Source organism: Artemia sp. Qi Xiang Cuo, chromosome 14, assembly GCF_049724085.1.
Source record: "Artemia sp. Qi Xiang Cuo chromosome 14, ASM4972408v1, whole genome shotgun sequence".
Lineage (NCBI taxonomy): Eukaryota > Metazoa > Arthropoda > Branchiopoda > Anostraca > Artemiidae > Artemia > Artemia sp. Qi Xiang Cuo.
The window spans coordinates 64,058,089-64,066,665 of NC_142807.1; the positions used below are offsets into that span (position 1 = coordinate 64,058,089).

Sequence of the window (8,577 nt, forward strand, 5' to 3'; positions counted from 1 at the left end):
CAATATGCTTTTCGTCTTTGGTATTATTTGGTTCAATGACTGTTTGAGCAATGGCAGTAACGTTTGCTGGTGCTTTGTTTTTCATCGATTCATCTTTATATTCCATCGTGATATTTTCCGACAATGCCCTTTTTATTTTTCTGGCAATTTCACTGTCTATTATTACATTATTTTTACACAGGTAACAGTTTCGGCACGTAGACAAGATATGGTTTACGATATTAGTAGAAGAGTAGGCATTTCTTTTATTGATCTTCCGTTGAATGCTAATACCTGAAAGGTGACGATTGGATGTATCAGTAGGTAATGTGTTACCTGCAACAGTAGCAAGGAGTTGTCCTCTATCATCAATGATTATTTTTATGTTGGCATTCTCTTTGAGTGCAATCATCTCTGGAGATCTCAATCTCGCATAACCACCAACAAAAGAGTTGAATTTTTTCGGTATTCCAAAGAAATTTAATTCCTTACTGTCATGACAATGCATGCATACATTTCCAATAGTGCTACCACCTGTACTTGTTTCAAAGTTTAAATATTTCTCTTTGTCGGCATTCAATGCTACAATAACCTTGTTATGTAAACACACTTTATTAAAATGTTCCATCTTCACTTTTTTTTAAAAGATATGACTTATGTGTTTATCGTTCCACTGCGTAAAAAATACTGATTTAATACATGCAATATATTATGTTTTGTCAATTTCGAGTAATAGAATACCTGTTTTAAATTAACATAGTTTCTCCGTAAAATCACTTAGCGCTGTCAATAACCGGTCATAGAATGCCAGTGGGAAAGTCACATCGTTTCTCTGACCAATCACAGAGCGCAATTGTTAGAACTGTAAGCATATTTTGACATTTTAAGTTATGTACAGAAAGAAAAAATAAATAAAGTTGAAAAATTTCGAAGTTTTAAAAAGTTTGAATTAAACACTTTTAGGATATCGAGTGTCTTTACTGAAAAACTACTGCATTACAGAGTCTCTCAAACCCCTTAAAGCTCTTTTAAAAGATACAAAAACTACTTATTTAACACTAAAATTTTGTTTTTAATGACAACCAAGTAAAGAAAAACCACACGGAAACAGTCATCTGAGTATCTCAAACCCCTTAAAGCTATTTTAAAAGATAAAAAAACTACTTATTTAACACTAAAATTTAGTTTTTAATGACTACCAAGTAACGAAAAACCACACGGAATTAGGCAACTGAGTCTCTCAAACCCCTTAAAGCTCTTTTAAAAGATGCAAAAAATACTTATTTAACACAAAAATTTCGTTTTTAACGACCACCACGTAATCAAAACACTCACGGAAACAGGCAACTGAGTCTCTCAATCCCCTTAAAGCTCTTTTAAAATATAGAAAAACTACTTATTTAACACAAAAATTTTGTTTTTAAAGACAACCAAGTAAGGAAAAACCAAACGGAATTAGGCAACTGAGTCTCTCAAACCCCGTAAAGCTCTTTTAAAAGATACAAAAACTACTTATTTAAAACAAAAATTACTTTTTTAAATACCAACAAGGAAAGAACATAAAAAATGATTATGGAAACTGAGTCTCTCAAACACCGTAAAGCTCTTTTAAAAGATACAAAAACTAATTATTTAACAAACAAATTATTTTTTTAATGACAACCAAGTAATTAAAAATCACACGTAATCTGGCAACTGAGTCTCTCAATCCCCTTAAAGCACTTTTAAAATATACAAAACACCTTATTTAAAACAAAAAATTAGTTTTTAATGACCAACAAGTATAGAAAAATCACACGGAATTAGGCTAATGAGTCTCTCAATCCCCGTAAATCTACTTTAAAATTTAAAAAAAGTACTTATTTAACACATAATTTTCGTTTTTAATGACCATCAAGTAAAGAAAAATCACACTGAATTAGGCTACTGAGTCTCTCAATCCCCGTAAAGCTATATTTAAAGGTAAAAAAAACTAATTATTTAAAATAAAATTTTCTTTTTTAATTACCACCAAGTACATAAAAATCACACGGAATTAGGCTACTGATTCTCTCAATCCCCTTAAAGATATTTTAACTTTAACACAATAGAATGATTGAACACCAAAAGTGCGTTTTTTAATGTGCCTAAAGTAAAGAAAAATTACACAGAGTTAGTCTCTCGGTTCACTCACTCACCAGAACGTACAATTCGTTGATACAAAAACATATAATTTATAATACAAATTTATTTTTAATATTCACGATCTTCCTGTCCATAAAAACGGACATAGTAAAATTATTCACTCAATCCCCATAAAGCTCTTTTAAAAGATACAAAAACTACTTATTTAACACAAAAATTTCGTTTTTAATGACACACAATTAAATAAAAATCACAAGGAATTAGGCAACTGAGTCTCTCAATCCCCGTAAAGATATTTTAAAAGATACAAAAACTACTAAATACTCACAAATTTTTAGATTTTATTGTAAATAATGTTATGAAATTTCAAAAGTAATTATGCTAGTGTGTCTCTCTAGCCACGTATATATGGTTTAATAGATACAAAAACTAATTATTTAACAACAAAATTTCGTTTTTAATGAACATCAAGTAAAAAAACATCACACGGAATTAGGCAACTGAGTCTCTCAATCCCCGTAAAGCTCTTTTAAAATAAACAAAAACTACTTATTTAACACAAAAAGATCTTTTTTAATGAGCATCAAGTAAAGAAAAATCACATGGAATTAGGCAACTGAGTCTCTCAATCCCCGTAAAGTTCTTTTAAAAGATACAAAAACTACTTATTTAACACAAAGAACCCCCATGTAACTGAACCCCTGTATAACTGAAACCCCTGTACAACTGAACCTCCGTGCTAAATTTCATTACGTTTAATATCTAGTCACCAAATGCTCCAAGCCTCAGAAGAAAAAGGGATTTTGAAAACAGGGAGCCCGATTTACGAAAAAAAAAAGGGATACCCCCCGTGCACCTGAACCCCCCTTGTAACTGAACCCGTGTATAACCGAAATCCCTCCGTGCCACTGTATCCTCTTTAACTGAACCCTCGTGCACCTCACCCCTCTATGCAACCCACCCCCCACATAACACGTTTAAGCCAAGTCTTTTTAAATTGACAATATTTTTCAAACGTTACGTACGTATTATACAGACCACATCGGCGAGGTAAAGCTAGGTCAAGTCACAATGTCATTCTATCGTTACTTTTCAATTAAGCTATTGAATACTTTCTAGCAATGTCCCTTGTAAGCGTCTACACAAATATCTTTTCGCAAATATCTTTTCTCAAAAAAAATTCGCAAATCTCGTAAACTAAAGGACTAATTACCCTTTTCAAATGAATTAATAGTTATAATAATTAAACCCATTAAACGAATATCAAAGTTTTAAAAAAAAAACCACACTACTAACAGGCACTTGTAATTACAACGGATTTAACATAAAAAAAAAAAACCGCAAAAAATGGATAGGGTCAAATATGCTTTAAGCGCGCCATTTTTAAAAATGGGATTATAACCAAAAAGGCAGTGAACTTTGAAAATGCGTCGTTCCTCGAGTGTAAAGACCTGTAGACCTGTTTGTACGCAAATGATCCTGGTAACCGTACAATGCATTGAAAGTATACATTCAAACTTACGCCTAAGGCATAGATATGTATGTAAACTTTCAAGTAATTGTACGGTTACTACTTTTGTCCCCTCGTCAATACCTCACTCTTTACGCAAAAGTTTTTTTTTAGTATTTTCAAAAGAGCTATTTATTCTAATCAAACGGCGTTTGTGATTCAGGAGTCATTCTTAAAGAATTGGATCAAAATTCAAACTTTGGCCTAAAGAGCGAGATATTGACTAAGGGCAAGCCCCCTCATATACGTAATAGTTTCTGGTCGTGTTAAGCGTTAATGTAGTTCCTTACTTTCAGTTGAAAAAACTTTTTTTTTGTTTAATTGTCTCAACAGATTGAGGCTTAAAATTTAAAGTTCCTGGCATGGTTTTAACGCTTTTGTTTAATTAAAGCTAAAATATTTGACCTGAATTTGAAAGCTAAAAAATTAAAGCTGAAAATTTTATTTAAGTTTTATCATATTTATTTATGTTTTATTTAAGTTTATTTGTCTAGGTGGCTGATTCAGGGTTTCTGGTTGGCTGATTCATTTTGTCTTTCGCATGTAAGACACCAATGAAAACGCGATCTTACGTAATGTATAATTACACACATTATATTTATAAATCTGATATACACATTCACAAAAACTGGAATGCAAAAAGAAATCTTATTTTGAGTTATTTAGCATAATTGAGACATATGGACATTTGCATGCATAGATTAGTATTTAGAGTTTGATGTTTTCAAAACACAAATCCATTGCTGATCTCCTGGCAAAACAAAATATGCACCATGTTGCACCATGTTGCACCATGTAGTCTATTAAAATTGATGCAAGCAAATGCTTTCAAGGTTCACAAAACGCTTCAACTTGACCAAATATGCAAATTTAAAACTAGTATTAAAAGATGGTAAATCCGAAAATGATTTTGTGATAGGAACCGTCAGAAGCACTTGGGGGGCCAAGACTCCACGCCCTAGCTTTTGTAAATAATTTTTCATTGAACTTTTCTTGGTGTTTTTGTTAAAAATGCCCTTTTTTCATTCCTTTTGAAAACACTGAAAAACTATAAAACTCCCCCCCCCCTTTTTGATTTTGAAAAATAATTTTTTGCTCCCCCTTCCCAATTCCACTGAATTGACGCCATTGGGATTCATATCAATAGTGACATTTTACCTTTATGATCTGTTTTGGTTTGCCAGCTGTGTAATAGACTTCACATGATTGAAGATATATGCTGGTTTGGTGGTTATTCAAACGTTTCTAGGATCAATTTGAATATGTTTTGGCAACTGATAGTGATGTACCAAATCTTTAGAATTAAACTCAGTGAGGAAATATAGTGGTTTGCAGTGGCGTCATTTGGGGGGAAGGCAAAGGGTGCAGTTGCCCTTCTCCAATAGTTTGGAGAAAAAATTATTATATAGCCCATGGTCCTTGAGACCTGATTTTGACCCCTCTTCCCCTCCCCCCCCCCAATAGACCTGCTGGAGCTACGGCCCTGTCCGCTTTTGAGTAACCTCGCAAGATTCTGATAAAACCAGGGAAGTTTTTTTATGTGAAGTGAAGTGATGAAAAACTATATTTTGAGTTGTAAGAAAAATTTTGAATTGCAATTTAATTAATTGTAATCTCTTCTGAATGTGATGTAACTGGAAGAAAATCGATTTGTTTAGTTTGACACAGTGGCATGAATTCATAATAATATTGGGGAAAAGGGAGCAAAATCTATTTTTTTAAATCTTGGGAGGGGCTAATTTGTCGTTTTTTAATTTTTCAGTCAAAATACTCTAAAAAAATTCCAGTGTTTTCAAATTCTAGAAGGGCATATGCTCCACTGGTTTTACAGCAAACAGACCCGAGATTAACAGAACAACTTGCAATTAATTGCAATAATGCATAATTGAACGAACTTGGAACATAAAAATTATCTTCTTGACAAATAAAAAAAAATAATAATAATGCAAAAAAAAAAAATCTTCTAAACCAACAGAACTTTTAAAACTAAATACAAATATCGTTAGCATATATACCCTATATATATAAATATATATATATATATATATATATATATATATATATATATATATATATATATATATATATATATATATATATATATATATATATATATATATATATATATATATATATGGTATATATGCTAACGATATTTGTATTTAGTTTTAAAAGTTCCTTTTCCACAAAAGTCTCATAATAATTCCATACAATTTGCAATGTTAACGAAATCCCTTCCCTCTGAGAGATAAGTCACATAAGAAGTAAACAATACTTGTGTATCATCCAGAACACATTCAAGAAGTTTGTTTTGTTTGATCTGAGTAAACCGGTTTTTCTCTCGCATTCGGTTATAATTAGCTTACTCTTTCGTGGAATGAACTACTATGCAGGTATGTTTTAGTTAAATCTTTAATATATAGAGTTGGATTGGTAATTAATATATTACGTTCTGGCGGCCTGCTTTTCATAATTCTGGTACTTCAGTAGGCCTATTATGTTTTCATCATATTTTGGTATATTACATTATGATTTACCTAACTTCACTTCTCGAGTGTGTTCTGGATAATACACAAGCATCAAGTAATAACCCCAATGTTGGAATTGTGAACACCTATGTTTTCACTAGCCTATATGCAATCACAATTTACCTGGTATATGTATTATCCTTTACCACTCCTACAGTATCATCCCATCACCCAATATCGAATAGATCTAATTAAGTATATTCAGCGTTCTTTTGGTCTTTGCCACCGTTCTCAGCAGGCCTCCGCCTTTGGCCAGCCCACACGAAATGTGTGAAAATACCATACTGTTTTATTCAACAGGAAATTCTATACTAATTGACTTCCATAAATGTAACTTCAAATAAATATTCTTCTTAAATTTATGCAGCCCATGGAATGTCAGGTTGTTATTTCTGTGATAAATTTCTAAGCAGCATCTTTCAATTAGATTTAGCTGTATACATTTAACGTTTCAAGCTTGAAGTTTTTGTGCTACAAAAAAGGTTCGAAAAATAACTATATAAGCTTGTCTTGGTTGACAGTAATGATGACTGGCTAAAATATCGGACTTGTTCACGATCTCACAATAAATTACTCAGAATATAGCCCCGAGTATAGCCTTCGCATAGGGTCAATGGGGTCATAACAGTGAAAAACGGAAGTATTGTCACAACTGCTTAATTATGGGATGTCTGGAACCTAACTCCTCCCGACCCCCCTGGGATTTGTTTAAGATCTGGTCAGGTATTATTTGAAGTGTCTTATAACAGTTGAACAGGGTGAAGTGTCTTATAAAAGTAAAAGGGGTGAGTTGCCATAATTTTTAGAATAAAACACCGTTAAAAAAAATTTCCGGGAAGGATGGTCGGGATGCGCAGAGAAGGCTGGGTTCAGCTCCCTTGAGTTTTGGTATAAAACATCGTTCTTAAGTTTTTTGAGTAGGGATGGGGTTTATCTGATCTTTGAGTTATTTTCAAAACCCTCGTATAAAAACCTCATATGCCCCCAGAGCAGAACATAAAACGCTTGCCTGGGGCTTTGGGGGATTGTGTTCACCCTGAAATTTTAGTTATTCGATATTTTGACTTTTTTTAACAAATTGGCTATATTAAAATTTCGAACAGATGGATTTAGCAAAAAGAGGGTGGGGGAGGGGGGCTAGTAACCCTCTGGTCCCTTTTGACTCTTAAAAAGGAGCTATATCTTTCAATTTCTAACAGAATGAGCACCCTCCGAAGTTTATATGATCATTCCTTCCATAAAAACCTTATATGACCCGGGGCATAGTTAATAACACTTACCCCCGGGCTCTGGGGGTTGCGTAAACATCAGAGTCTTTTTATATGATCTTTGGTCTATTTTGGACAAAATGGAAATCTAAAAATTCGATTGGATGCATTTGGGGAAAAGACAGTTGGTGGGAGGGGGGCTAGTTGCCATCAGGTTACTTTTGACTCTCAAAAAGAGAACTAGAACTTTCAATTTCTAGTCATTTAGGTCCCCTGTGAAATTCACCTCTTCCATAAAAACCTTTTATACCCCGGGATAAGTTGCAACCCTTACTTCCGGGCTCTGGATGGGAGGTTATTATGACCTCGACGTTTTATTATCTGATCATTACAACCTTGCCGTCTGATCAATTTGACTCTTAAATGAGCACTAGTAATTCGGATTTACAACTGAATAAGCCCCATCCGAAGTTTATGCTGCCATCTCTTCCATAAATACCTTATATGCCCAGGGGGCACAGTTTACCACACTTGTACACGGGCTCTGGGGAGCTGTATTATCCCTTGAGTTTTGTATATATAATTTTTGGTCTATTTTGAGCAAAATGTCCTTATAAGAAATTTGATTAGACACATTTGGGGAAAAAGGGTTGGGGGGGGGGGAGGCTGGTTGCCACTGGATCACTTTTGACTCTTAAAAAAGGAACTAGAAATTGGAATTTCTAATCATTTGAGTCCCCTCCGAAATTTATATGACTACCTCTTCCATCAAAGCGTTATATGTTCCCGGGGCACAAGTTACATCCCTTAGTTCCTCCGGGATCTGGGGAGGGGGTGTGATGACTCCAAAGTTTTTGCTATCTGATCGTTGGGCTATTTCAAAGAAAATGACTATCTCTAATTGATAGGATGCATTTTAGAAGAAAAGGGTGGGGGGGAGGGGGTAGATGGCCCCCGATCACTTTTGACTCTTAAAAAGGTAACTGGAACTTTCAATTTCCAATCAAATGAGCTACCTCTGAATGTCATACGAGCACCCCTTGCATGAAAACCTTATATGTCCCCGGGGTAAAACTTAAAAAACTTACCACTGGCTATGGGGCGTTTTGTCAACCCCGGAGTCTTTGTTATCTGATGTTGGAACTATTTTCAATAAAATGACTATCTCAAAAATTTTATCGGATGGGTTGGGCAAAAGGGAATGGGGGGAGGGCTAGTTGACCTCCGA

The 8,577-nt window shown here is 34.0% G+C and overlaps 1 protein-coding gene across 2 annotated transcripts in view; it reads right to left on the reverse strand.

Moving 5' to 3' along the window:
- Positions 1-6,403, reverse strand: part of LOC148944748 (uncharacterized) — a 284,458-nt gene extending 278,055 nt beyond the window's left edge. For both annotated transcript variants that reach the window (XM_089100249.1, XM_089100247.1), the window contains exon 1: positions 6,265-6,403. The gene's annotated coding sequence lies outside the window, so the exon portion shown is untranslated. The remainder of the gene's footprint in view (positions 1-6,264) is intronic.
- Between the last annotated feature and the right edge of the window lie 2,174 nt (positions 6,404-8,577).